This window comes from Kogia breviceps, chromosome 2 (genome assembly GCF_026419965.1).
Source record: "Kogia breviceps isolate mKogBre1 chromosome 2, mKogBre1 haplotype 1, whole genome shotgun sequence".
Taxonomy (NCBI): domain Eukaryota; kingdom Metazoa; phylum Chordata; class Mammalia; order Artiodactyla; family Physeteridae; genus Kogia; species Kogia breviceps.
In genome coordinates this window covers 89,618,817-89,633,404 of record NC_081311.1, presented here as the reverse complement: position 1 = coordinate 89,633,404, position 14,588 = coordinate 89,618,817, and positions in this window count along the sequence as shown.

Below are 14,588 nucleotides of genomic sequence, written 5' to 3'. Positions count from 1 at the left end.
TTGCAGGGCAAGGCTTCTCTGATATGCCCTGGGCCTGGTCTGCACGCACGCATGTACCCAGATGTGCACACACGTGCATGCGCTCTCACCCAGACCTCTTGCAAGTGCCCGTACATGTACGCCCACGACTCCCCATCCCGGCCCGCCTCCCCTGGGTCTCTGAATGTCTGTGCCCGCTCCCAGACACCACCCCCGCCTCAGGTGTTGGCCCGGCAGCCCCAGTGCCCTGCCCCTTGGTGCCCGGCTTGGCTGCGGCAGGGAGTGGGGATTTGAAGCACAGAGGTAAAGAGAGATTTTTCGCAATTCGAACCACGTCCAGGCCATTGTCTGCAGATGCAGCCCTGTGGCCACCACATTTTCACAAAGGGTGCCTTGCCAAGAAAAAGAGGTGTCTTGCCAGCAGCCGTGAGGGGGGAGGAATACCAGGGAGTTTGGGCAGCCTGGCAGGCCTGGCTTCTGCAGCTTCTGACAAGGGCTCTTGCCAGAGCAGCGTCTGCAAGGGCGGAGCTGGCGGATGTGGCAGCCTGGGCTGGTGGGGCTGGCGGGTGACGGTCCCCTCCCAGAGCGGCCAAGCCTACTCCTCAGGCGCCCTGGTCCTGGCCCGGCTCGGGGAGCTGCACCCCTTCAGGACTTCAATGCCTCACTCCTTCTTTTCTTTCTTTCTTACAACAATTATTTTGATTTTGTGAACAGGCAGAGTATTCACCGGCTCAAATGCCAAGAGCTGTGAAAGGCTCCTGGTGAAGGGTCACCTTCCTCCCTATAGCAGCTGATATCACACATTTGTGCGTGTCCCTCGAGAGATATTCTCTGCCTAGTCAAGCAAATATTACGTAAATTCCCCCTTTTCCCAATTTTTGCAGAAAAGGCAGCACACTCCACACACTGCTTTCCGCATTGCTTTTGTCCTTCAGCAATGCTACAGGGGAGCCTGCTCTGTGTCAGAGCATAACGTGGAGATTCCTTATTAGTTTTGCACTTCCATCATCGTTCACGGTGTGGAGGAATCATGATGAACTTAACCAGGGTTGCACCTGGTTTTCCAGACTCCTGTGTGCAGCTCCCAGTCCTGAGGAGTTTGGCTTTAACGCAGGTGCAGATAGTGTCCAGCGCTGTGGCTGGTCCAGAAGGAGGAGAGAACCCACAGGCCACTGGTGATAATGTTCGGTGAAGAAGCGCGGGGCTCGCTGCTGTGTGTCGGCCCTAAGGACGCTGTGTGGGAAAGACCCCACATTCACGTGGACACAGGAAAAATGAGAAGCAACGCTGGGTTAGGTTGGGGGGTGGTTTTTACCCACTTTCTTAAGAGCAATGTCATGATGGCAAAGGAGTGTTTCCAAAGGATGTTTATAATGTAAACAAATTACATTTACAAATATAAGGTCTATGTGTAATGCCCACCCTCTTGACCCCTCTGTCCCTGTGGGATGGGGACTGTCCCTGCCCAGCCCCCCATGCCCAGATCTGTGTGCTATGCTTCTCTGCTAGGTCTCTCCATGCTCAGACTTTCACTCCATTACCTGCCCTTCTCCCATCAGCATCATCAGGGCTTTCAGGACCATTTCAGCACCTTTGTGCCCCTCGGGAAAACCAGCCATCGTGTAGCTCAGTTCTAGGGCTCTGTTTTCCAAAGCAGGGGAAAGGGAGGAAACCAAGATTTAATGAGCATCTAACTGTGCACCAGCATGAAGGGAAAATAAGGACTGAATTATAGGGTGAAGTCAGTGGTAAATTGGTTTCAGAAATCATGTCATAAAGTCTGACACATTATTGAAAGTGGGCAGCAAATTTGAAATGAATTTCTTTCTGGCCAAAGCAGATTAGCTTAGAAAATACAGACTTGTGAATATATGCATTCTTGATTTGTAAAAGAGGTGGCAAAGCAGTAGTAAAGGAAGATTTTTTTTTTTTTTTAAATAAACAGTGCTGGTTATTGAGTATCTAATTGGAAAACAAACAAACAAATAAAACCTTGACCCCCATCTTGCACCAGACACACAAAAATCAACTCTATGTGGATTTAGATTTAAATGGGAAAGGCAAAGTAATCTAGGTGTGTCAGTCAGGGTCCAACCAGAGAAGCAGAGCCAGCAAGGGATCATCTATGTGCGTGTGTATAGATTTATTACACAGCTTACATAATCGTGGGGACATATAGCTGACAGGGTCTCATATCCAGCATATATAAAGAACTCTTACAAGTCAGCAAGAAAACACAAATACCACAATAGGAAATTGGTAAAGAGACTTGAATAGGTACTTTGAAAAAAAGTAAATCCAAAAAATGGCCAGTAAGAATGTGAAAAGGTATTCAACCTCATTAGTCAGATAAATGCAGATTAAAACCACAATGAAATACCTCTGGTAGCTTTAAAATCTGCCCACAAATTCTTGAATAGTCAGCTTTTCAATAGGTAGAACTTAATCACCCTGTCCTTGAGTGTGGGCTGGACTTAAGTGACTCACTTTTTAAAAAAAAGTATTTTTAAAATTTACTTATTTATTTTAATTTTCTTGAAGTGTAGTTGATTTACGATGTGTTAATTTCTGCTGTGTAGCAAAGTGATTCAGTTATACATATATACATTCTTTTTCATATTCTTTTCCATGATGGTGACTCACTTTAAATGAAAGGATGTGGCAAAGGTAATGGTGTGTCACCTCCAACATCAGGTTGTAAAAGATACTATGGCCTCTCCCTGCCCACCCCACCTCGGTTCACTTGCTGGGGAAACCTGATGTCTTGTTGTGAGGACAGTCAGGCAGCGCTATGGAGAGGCACAGGTGGTGAGTAACCGAGGCCTCGTGCCCTGATGTGAGTGGGCATCTTAGGAACAGTTCCTCCAGCCCCAGTCAGGCCTTTGATGACCGCAACCCTGGCTGATGTCTCGACTGCAATCTCCTGAGACACTCTGAACCAGAGCTACACAGATAAGCCACGCCTGACATCCTGACCCACAGAAACCTTGAAGTCATAAATGCTCGCTGTTTTAGGGTACTTTGTTATGTGGCAGTAGCTAACTAATACAGCACCTTCACTCACCAGAATGGTTAACATTACAAAGACTGACAATACCAAGTGTTGTTGAGAATGTGGAGAAACCGGAACTCACAAACTGCTGGTGGGAGTGTAAATGGGTACAATCATTTTGGAAAACACTTTGGCATTATTTCTATTTCTATTATTTTCACATAATTGAAGGCCTCCATTTTCAATAACCCAGCAATTCCACTTATAGGAATATACCCAACAGAAAAGTATATATATGTGGACTTCAGGATGCAGGTCCAGAACATTATTGAGAGCATTATTTGTAATAGCCCCAAATGGGAAATGGACCCAAAAGTCAATTCACAGTTCATTCTTACAGTGGAATACTTAAGCAATGAAAGTTCATGAATTATGGCTGCATGTAGTAACATGAATAGGTCTCACAAGCATAACTTTGGGTGAAAGTAGCCTGACACAAAAGTACAAATTGTAGGTTCCACTTAAATGAAGTTTTCTTTGGTGAGGTGCGGGACCCCAGGGGCTTCCAGGGAGTTGGCAATGTTTTCTTTCTCTGGGTGGTGGTTACATGGGTGTTTACTTCACTGTCTGCATGTTTTTGTTTTTTTTTTTTTGTGGTACGCGGGCATCTCACTGCTGTGGCCTCTCCGGTGGTGAAGCACAGGCTCCAGACGCGCAGGCTCAGCGGCCACAGCTCACGGTCCCAGCCGCTCCACGGCATGTGGGATCCTCCTGGACCGGGGCACGAACCCGTGTCCCCCGCATCCGCAGGTGGACTCCCAACCACTGCGCCACCAGGGAAGCCCTGTCTGCATGTTTTTTGTTCTGTGTCTTTTTCTGTGTGAATGCATACTTTAAAAAAGATTCTAAAAAACCCCAACAAATCAACAGCCTAATAACAACAGAACCCTGTTTTCCTGGGCCTGTCCTAACAGCCCTCAGCAGACAATCCGGAGGGGCCAAACCACACAGCTGGGCCTGCGGCTCTCAGGTGGGTGTGACCTCCAAGAGTCCAAGGAATGTGTGTTCTCCAGGCATTCCTCCACGAATAACGCTCCTTCGACTGAAGCTGGAGAACAGAGAGTTTGAGGCCTGTCCTGACGCGCTGCCCCTCAGTGTGGCTGACCGGTGGGATGACGATGGAATGGACGTCACCTCAAGGAGTCAGGGAGCCTCGCCTGCTTCTCGTCTGAATCCACGTGACTTCCTGCTCATGGCGGGAGCCACCCAGTGTGTCCCTGGTGATGGGCCATGTTCCCAGGTTGTGCACTCCCACACTGTGGGAAGGGGACCTGAAAGCTGGCCACCATGAGGCATGGCTGTGGGAGAGTTAGGCTGGGCATTTCCAAAGCTGAAGTTACACACACACACACACACACACACACACACACACACACACACACACCTCATATTATGTGCTTAACAGAGTAACTGGCCTTCTTCAGGACAAGATTGAAGAATGGGCTGAGGTGACTTATGGTGTGTGTTAGTCATTGCTCCTGTCACCTCCCCTTTCCCCCTGTGCTCAAAGAAGCAGTGCAGGCTGCTCTGGCCCAGAGGAGGCCATTGTGGTACCATGCGGGAGTCTGACCACGTGGGCTGGCCAGCGACCTGCAGGAGGGGGGTTGGTGGTTCATGAGCCAAGCCGATGGGGTCGCTCTTTGGTCCCTGCTCCTCCAGAGCCCTGCGGCAGCAACCCCCATGAAATGTGCACCAGAGGGTCAGACTTTGTTCCTTCTCAAATGTTGGGGGAGGGCTTCCCTGGTGGCTCAGTGGTTGAGAGTCCGCCTGCCAATGCAGGGGACACGGGTTCGTGCCCCGGTCTGGGAAGATCACACGTGCTGCGGAGCGGCTGGGCCCGTGAGCCATAGCAGTTGAGCCTGTGCTTCTGGAGCCTGTGCTCCACAACGGGAGAGGCCACAACAGTGAGAGGCCCACATAGTGCAAAAAAAAAAAGAGTTGGGGGACACCTCCAGTCCTACACCCAGCTCTTCCAGGCCATCCCTGGTCCCAGTGGCCCAGGCAATCACAGCCAGGCCTCATCACCATCCACATTCAAGAGAAAGCAGACTGCCTTCCTGGCAGAGGAATAAGGCAGAAAGCAGAGTAAGGCAGCCCCACTGAGTATCAGAGAAGAGTCTTTTGTGTTTGTTTGCAAGAAACAGAAAATCTACCTCAAATTGGCTTATACAATAAGGATCACTTTTAAAAAATAAAGATATAATTCACATACCATTACATTCGCCATCTTAAAGTGTACATTTTGGTGGTTTTTAGTATATTCACAGAATTGTGCGTCCTTAACACTAAGTGCAGAAATTTTCATAACCCTTGCCCCCTAAAAGAAACGCTATACCCATTAGCAGTCATTCTCCCCAACGCCACCAATTCCTTTCTTCCTCCAGACCATGGTAAGTATGAACCTACTTTCTGTTTCTTTGGATTTCATGTAAAATGGAAGTCTTCTGGGGCTTCTCTGGTAGCGCAGTGGTTGAGAATCTGCCTGCCGATGCAGGGGACACGGGTTCGAGCCCTGGTCTGGGAAGATCCCGCATGCCGCGGAGAAACTGGGCCCGTGAGCCACACCTACTGAGCCTGTGCATCTGGAGCCTGTGCTCCGCAACAAGAGAGGCCGTGACAGTGAGAGGTCCGCGCATCGTGATGAAGAGTGGCCCCTGCTCGCCACAACTAGAGAAAGCCCTCACACAGAAACAAAGACCCAACACAGCCAAAAAAAATAAAAAAAACAATAAATAAATAAAATAAAATAAAATAAAATAAATGGAAGTCTTCTGTATCTGGCTTCACTCACTTAGATCTTCAAGGTTCATACATGTTGTAGAGTGTATCAGTACTTTGTTCATTTTTATTGCCGAATAATATTCCGTTGCATGGATATGCCACATTTTGTTCATTCATTCATCAGTTGATGGACATTTGTGTTGTTTCCACTTTTAAGCTATTATGAATAATGCTGCCATGAATATTTTTGTACAAATGTTTGTGTAGACAAATTTTCATTTTTCCATTCATATATACAAACTATGAGTGGAATTTCTGGATCAAATTGTGACCCTGTAACTTTCTGGTAACTTTTTGATAACTTTTTGAGGAACTGTCAGACTGTTTTCCAAAGTGGCTGCACCATTTTGCACTTCCATCAGCAGTTCATGAAGGTTACAATTTCTTCACATCCTCACCAACACTTGTTATTGTCTGTCTGATTAGAGTCGTCCTCGTGGGTGTGAAGTGATATTTCATCGTGATTTTGGTTTGCATTTCCCTTATGACAAGTGATGTTGAGCATCTTTGTGTGTACTTATTGGCCATTTGTATATCTTCTTTGGAGAAATGTCTATTTAAATCTTTTCCCCATTTTAAAATTAGTATTGTTTTAATATTCTGGATATAAACTTTTATCTATTATATGAGTTATAAATATTTTCCCCATTCTGTGGTTTGTCTTTTCACTCTCTTGACAGTGCCCTTTGATGCACAAAAGCTTTCATTTTGAGGAAGTCTAATTTACCTATTTTTAACTTTAGTCACTTGTGCTTTAGGTGTCATATCTAAGAAATTGGTGCCTAAGGTCGTGAAGATGTACACCTGTTTACTTCTAAGACTTTTATAATTTTAGCTCTACCATTTAGGACTTTGATCCACTTTGAGTTAATTTTTGTATATGGTGTGAGGTAGGGTACCAAATTAATTCTTTTTCCATGTGGATATTCAGTTGTTCAAGTACCATTGGTTGAATTGACTTGGCACCCTTATTGAAACTCCATTAATCATATCTGTATGAGTTTATTTCTGAAATCTCAATTCTGTTATATCTATCTATCTATCAAACCTTATGCCATACCATACAGTCTTGATTACTGTAACGTAGTAAGTTTTGAGATTGGGGATTGTGAGTCATCCAGATTTGTCCTTTTTTTCATGATTGTTTTGGCTATTCTAAGTCTCTTGCATTTCCATGTGAATTTTAGGATCAAAGTGTCCATTTCTATGAAAAAGGTAGTTGGAATTTTGATAGGGGTTGCATTGAATTTGTGGAGCAATTTAGGGAGCATTCACATTTTAATAATATTAAGACTTCCAATCCATGAATGCCAGGTGTCTCTACATTTACTTAGGTCTTCTTTAATTTCTTTCAACAATGTTTTGTAGTTTTCAATGCACAAGTCTTACACTTTTGTTAACTTTATTCCTAAGTATTTTATTTTGTTTTTGCTGCTGTTGTCAATAGAATTGTTTTCTTTCATTTTTGGATTGTTCATCACTAGTATATAGAAATAAACTGACTTTTGTATGTTGATCTTGTATCCTGTAACTTAGCTGAATTAGCTTGAATAGGTTTTTTTTTTTTTTGGTATGTATTTCTTAGGGTGTGTACAAGATCATGTCATTTGCAAGTAGATAGTTTTACTTCTTCCTTTCCAATCTGGAAACCTAGAACCTTCAGTAAACTGTTGACTGGAAGGCTTTCCTTTTGAAAGAATCCTTTCTGGAAGCCCTGCCTGAGAACTTCTACCTGTGTACCATTGGCCAGAATTAGTTACATGTCTCCTCTGTTGCAAGGGAGGCTGGGAAATGTAATTTCTCTCTTGGGCACATTGCTGTGCAAAATCAAATTTCTGTTTCTAAGAATAATAGAGGAAAGAATGGATATTTTTGCAGGCACACAGTGGTCCCTGCCCCATAGTCTCCTATAAGTAAAATTCAAAAACTCTGCCTTCATTTCTCTGTGATTCTCCTCTGTACTCAATTATATGGCCAGCCTCCTCTCAGGCTGATTTCTGTCATGGTAGGAGATGCGTGTTGCAATTCCAGGCCTCACTCCTGCACAGTTACATGATGTAGAACTAGAGAAAGCCCCGTGTCTTAGAATTCCTGCCAAAGTGCGATTCCCTCTTATCAGATGAGCTTGGGCCACATGCTCACACCTGAAGGGATCACTGGGGCCCAGTAGGTGGGATGTGCTATTAGGATCAGCCTAGGTCACATGCTTCACCTCCTGGAGCTGGGGGCAAGCAGAGAGGTGGGTCCCCCTATGTTCACTCCACTCCTGCGGTTCTGGCATTGGGCTTGAGAACCTGGGAGCTGACCGTGCATAAGAGCATAGCTGCATTCTCTTTCCTGGCTGTTAAACCCGGTGGGCTTAGACCCATCATTGCCCAGTGGACCCTCACCTCCATCTCCACCAGACAGGGGTCTGGCAGACTCTCTGACTGCCCCAGCCATCCTGCAGCTCTGGGATGATTGTGAAGGTTTCCAAAGTTTGGTGTTTGTGAGACAAGCTTCGATGGCAATGCCTTATTTTACTCAAGGAGTAACATATGCGTGTAAATCGAATATTTGAAACCCACACTCTATTTTTCCCTCTTGCAGCTTTTTCAGAGGTGCGTTAGTGTTGTTTCTGACTGTGTAACTGAGGCTTGCAGGTTCTCACACTTGAATTCCAGGTCTTGGTGGCTGAGAGCTGTGGGGTCAGGCAGGCCTGGGGCGAATCCTGGCCTCGCTGTACCAGCTGGCAACTCTGGGCATGTTACTTGGCGTTTCTAAGCCTCTGTTTCCTCACTTATTTTATATATATATATATATATATATATATATATATATATACATATACATATATGGGGGTGGGTTCTGCTTATCTTGCGGGGGTTTGGAAGAGCAAATGGAATGGTTTGTGTAAAAGGCAGTTGACACATTTTAAGGTCACTACGGGGGGGAGTGATGCCAAAGACGAAGCAGTGCTACAGCAGACATGTACTGTTTGCTCATTCATGCTCAGCCCTGAGAGCTGCTAATTCCTCCTGTTCAATGGTCTGATTCTTCACTTCCCCATTGCTGACTATGTCCCTGCAAATGAACATGTGACCTTTAATTACTGATCACTGAAACCAAACCACCTTCACACTGCTTGGGCCGAAAGGGCATTTACTGGCATTCGCCTGGGACCCCCGGTGAGGGGGAGAGGAGGATGGCAGGGGAGAGGGGTGTGGGGCAGGGGGTGGGGTACACCCATCCCAGTGGTACTAGACATAGGGGATTGGGGAACTTTCTGGGCAGAGCACGCGAACAAAACAGGGACCAGGTCATCTGGCCCCTCTGGGACACAGAAAACCTCGCAGTTTGGAGTTTTTAGCTGGATGATCAAAAGGAACTTACCCTCTGTAGCCGTTGTTTCCTGCACAGGGTGCCCCTCAGGGCAAGCCCGGGACCGTGGTTTCACCCTCAGTGTCTTCTGTGCCCTGGGGGCCCCCAAGGCCCCCTCTCCCAGTCCCAGGGCTGGTTTACACCTTTGCCCTGACTTTCCAAGCCCGGGACACTTGTCCATTCTCACAGGCACCAGGCACTCCTGCCCCTCCTCCCCCCGCCGACCAGTGCGCTGGATGATGCCTCCCCTGGGCCAGGCTGCTGTCTGCACCCTGAGGTCCCTCCACCCTCAGGGTTTCCCTGCCCATCCCCCACTAGGGAAGGCAGAGCAGCCTTCACCTTCTTGTGGCTCCCAACTCCGGGACCAGAGCTGAGCTGTGGAGGTGCTGGGTAAAAGCATGGTGAGCTGGCTGGGTCAGGGTGGTCACAAACCAACTGGGCTTTGGCCTGGCAGCTCCTCGCCTGCTACAGGTTGGTCTCAGGGTCAGTGCATAACCTCACGTCTAGCCTATCTGGCTTAGTTGGTGGCCTTCCAGAGAGATCTTCCCCTGTAAATCATTCTTCAAACTGCCAGCTTCCCTCTACTCCATTGTGGGGCTCTGGGGTCCTCTGGGAGGAGTGTGGCTCAGAGCAAACCAGGGTGGCCGGGTCAATGGGCTGATCACAGCCGCTTCCATCAGACACCAGGTCTCCTGACAGCAGAGCCCAAGCTCTCTGGCTTCCAGCCCCCTGCAGAAGGCCTGCTCTTTCTGCCTCTCCAGACCTGTGGTCACTGCCCCTTCAGCCTTCCTGCTGCACATTCTGTCTGACCGTCCAGTGGACTCTACCCTTACTTGAGTCTCCACCAGGGGCCCCTAGAACTACTTCCCTGACAAGCGCCCACATACACGAGCAAGGGGCCTTGCCTGAGTACCTCCTTGGAAGGGGAGGACACACCTTGCCAGGAAGGCCCTTTCGCTCAGCCCTAATCCTCCAGCCAGCCCAGGTGAGGAGAGCATGGATAGTAGAATGAGTTTTAATGAGACTGGATACATGGACACTTTTCTTTTGGGCTGGATTTTCTTGGTACTTGAATGTGTGCCCAAAGGGAGGTTTGACACACATGCCTGAAAGCAGTGATTGGTGGAGAAATAAACGCAATTTGTACTCAAACCACTGACACCAGACTCATCAGTCAGCTCAATGCAAGAACTTCCCTTCCTACCTCACCAGGCACCGACGAAGAATGCAAGGAGGGTCTCTAGTATAGGTAGATGTGCCAGAAAGAAAGCAGTTTGTCCAGTCGGCTGTCTCCTATCTGCCACCCCGTCTGCCGTGTCCTGTCTGCTTTTCCCCGTCTGCTGTGCCCTGGCTGCTGCGTGCTCCCTGTTGTACCTTTCTTCCCTCCCTTGTCTACTGTGGAGAGCACACACCTACTTGCGGGAGGTAGTCCAGCCCAGTCTCAGAGACATAATCTACGCTCAATGCCAGACCAGTTTCTGGGGGTTCATCAGGGACGTGGATCTTTTGGTGGGTGTGCCGTCTCTTTCCACCAGCCCCTGACTTCTCAGGGCCAATGACGGGGAGGGCCTTCTGGACGAGCTGAATTCAGAAGAGCTCTTAAGGAAAAACAGGAGTTTGTCAGGGGTCAGGAGGAGGGCATCTGACTAGGGTTTCTGCCATGCCCCCTTGTTTCCACTTTTTGGATCAGGAGGCTGACCTGGGTGGGGGTCCCTGCTGGAGATCATGCCCTGGGGTGGGTTGGGGTGACTGAAAACTGCATTATTGGGGTGACAGGGCCAGCGTTCACCCTTGGAGCTGGCCCGCTGGGCACACAGGCAGCTTTGGGGTGTGCACAAGAAATCCCAAGGCTGGACTCGGTGGGGATGGGGTGGGGTGGTGGTGGGGTAAGCATGAGTTCCACCCTGTCTCTGGGAGCGGGGAGGGTTGGGTTTGCTTTCCAGGCCCCACTCCCCACTCTCTCACAGTCCCAGGAGGCTGGGGAAGGCAGGCAGAGGCCTGAGACGGGTGCATTTTTGGAATTCCAAGCATGTCTGTTTCCTATCCAGGCCCCACTCTGCCTGGAAGTCAAGAGCTGTGCAAGCCTTGGCTCCAGGCTCCTGGTTAGTCCCGCCCCAAGGGTCGGGGCAGGGGGGCGGGCGTGGGGAGGTTATTCCAAAATTGCCCGATGGAACCTGCCCAGCCAGGCCTTCCCAGACCACCCACCGGCCTCTGCTGGGGTGCAGGGCTGTTCTCCTCCCTGGTGTCTCCAGCGCTGGGGATGGTGGCAGGGGACTCTGTCCCAGGGCATGCGGTCTGAGAAAAAGACCACAGAAAATGATATCACATAATTTAGGCACCAAAATATCATTGTTTTGAAAAGAGATTTACATGGGACATCACATTGAGATGTTTAACGGAAACATTTTTTTAAAAGCTCGATTTTATCTTATTCTTAAATTTTGGTTATGATTATTCTTAGGCAAAGATGATGAAGTTGATGATGTGTGTGTGTGTGTGTGTGTGTGTGTGTGTGTGTGTGTGTGTATGTGATGACACTGACAAAGCTGGATAACTGGCTCTGTGACTGAACCCAGAAAGGGTCACTTTTGAAAGAAAAGTCTGTCTGCTCATCAATTTCCCTGGGCACCCTGTGAGGCTGGGTGCTGGGTGTTGACCTGGGGCCCCTCCTTCTTGCTATGGGGGAGGGGGTTCTTATTCTTCAGCTGATCACCCTGCTGGTCCCTCTTTACGAGGGACTGGGGTGTGAGAACAGCAGCTCTTCCCTTGACTCTACCGCATCCTGCCTTTTTCTTGCCGGATTTGCCACTACCCTCTGCAAAGTCCCTGTAGGACGTGCACATGGCTGAGACGGGCAGAGAGAGGCTGGGGCTTAGACGCTGTGGACACCTGCACATGGTCAGAAGGGGTCCTATTGTGTGAAGATTTTCCTGGAATGTGACCTTGGCTTTCCCACCCATCTATGGGGTAGCGGGGGCCAGACACTTGGATGAAGAGGGCCTGGGACCTGCAGTTCCCCTAAGACTCCATGATCCCTGCCCTCTGTTACTGGCGAGGCTGGAGTTCGGCTGGAATTCAGCTCCAAGGCCCTCCTCCTCCTCCTTCCAGGTCAGCCAGGGAGTGGAGTCTTGCTGGCCCAGTCCCAGCTTAATGGGGCTGCACTCCAGGACAGCTGTCCCTGATAGCACCCTCGTGTGGGAACTCCGATGTCCCCCCTCCCTGCTGGCAGATCTGGGAATGGCTGTCTGCAGCTGAAATTGACCTTGCATTCCTGGCCGGGTGCACGTCCTCTCAGAAGCCATTCCGAGTTCCCTGCAGAGGGGCAGGCCTGCCATCTAGCCTGCCACCGGGCTTCAGACGCTGCCGGTGTGAGCCTGCCTTGCTGCAGCCCCACCTGTCCCGGGTTCCCAGACCCTGGGTGATGGCTCACCCCTACTCTTTTGTGGGAGCTCAGCCTGGTACCTGCAGGACACCGCATGGCCACTGCTTCCTGGCTGGGTCCATGAGTTCTTCCTACCAGCCTCAGCCTCGGGGTGGTGGACAGGAACCCCTCAGGTTCATCCCTTCACTGGGAAGGGACCTTTGGGAATTGTATTGTTTATCTACCACCAATCTTGGGGTAACAAGCCACCCCAAGATTGAGTAGTTTAAAAATAACAATAATCTGTCTTCCTCATAAATATTCAAATTGGGCTGCTCACGGCACCAGCTGAGGGGGCCCGTCCAAGATGGCGCATGTGCATGGCACTTTGGTGCCGGCCATCAGCTGGGAGCTCGGCTTGGGCTGTGGGCCTGGGGTTTGATGCCTCTTCACAGGCTGCTTGGGGGAGCAGGACAGCTGAGTTCCAAGAGTGAGTGTCTCTAGAAAACAAGGTAGAAGCCTTAAAAGTCACCTCCCATCACTTCTACCACTTGCTATGGATTGCAAGTCTCAAAGTTTGACTCAGGTGCACAGAGTGAGGACATCGGCTCCGCCTCTTGGTGGTGAATGGCAAGGTTCTAGAAGAGCATGTGGGATGGGAGACACTGTTGCAGGAAACTAAGATCTGCCACAGGGATGAAAATGCGGTAGGCAGCCTCTCAGATGGTCCCAAGAATCCCCTCCTCCTGGCATCTGTGCCCTCGTGTAATGTCCCCCTCTTGAATGTGGGTGGGGATTTCATGGCTCACTTCTAATGAACAGGACACGGCCAAAGGGATGGGATGTCACTTCTGAGATTCGATTGCAAAAGGCTGTAGCTTGTGTCTTGGGTGCCTTCTCTTGCTCTCTGTTGGGTCACTTATCTGGGGATATGGGCTGTCATGTCAAGGAGGAGCCCCGTGGAGAAGCCCACGTTACAAGGGACCACGTGTGTCAAAAACCACGTGAGAGAGCTTAAGAGCATAGGCCCCAGTCAAACCCCTGGATGAGACTGCAGCCCCAGCTGAGAGCTTGACTGTGTCCTCATGAAAGACCTTCACCAGAGGCTAGGCTGAGTCCAGATTCTGACCCATGGAAACTGTGGGATAATAAGTGTAAAATACATCTTAAGCTCTTAATTTTCATGTAATTTGTTATGTAGCAGTAGATAACAAAAATTTTGCCTGTCCCATAGCTCCAAATAAACCGTGGGTCATAGTGAGAACCATGTTATCATAAAAAAAAAATTGTTTGAATGAAGAGTGAGGGAAGGAAAGAACAACACAGTATTTTGGGGATAAGGTTTCTGCATCTGGAAAGAGGTGTTTTTGCCAGGCTCCCGGCTCTCCACCAATTCCCTAGTTCATTCATATGATCCTCTCAGCACCTGCTGGGCACCATCCCTCGGCCATGCAGTGCTTCGGACACACCCACGTTTCTCCGGTGCTGGTGGTGAGACAGGTGGGTGAACATCCTGTTTCGGGCAGGCAAGGCTGTGGGAGAGAGGGCGTTGTAAGTCCTGCCTGGGGAAAGTCCCCGGAAGAGGGACGTCTGCAGGGTGGGGGCTGCAAGGAGGCTGTGCAAGGAGGCACAGTTGTGTGCAGAGTTTGGGGGAGGAGGGTCAGGTTTGGGGGTAGGGGTTGGGAGAAAGACTCGCCATTCACTGCTTGGCTGGGACAGGTGGCTGAGAATTTCCCCCTGGAGCTACTTTCCCTTTGCAGAAGAGGAGCTGGTGGGAGCTGGAAGCACACCTTCTGGTCTGCAGTAGAGGTGATGTTTTGGAGAGTTTTGGCAGCCGGACCTGGGCACTGTGTCAGAGGTTGTCATGGATGAGTGAGGGTGCAGCAGATGCCAGGGCTGCAGCTCCTCTTCATGGGCCAGAGGATGCTTTCCATGTTTTGGGGTGAGGGGACGGTGAGGGGAGGGCCAGTCCTGGAATCCCTCCCTGTAAGGGGAAGCCCTGACTCCCAACCGCGTGCTGGCCCCTCCCCAGCCTCCAACACTGGTTTACCCACC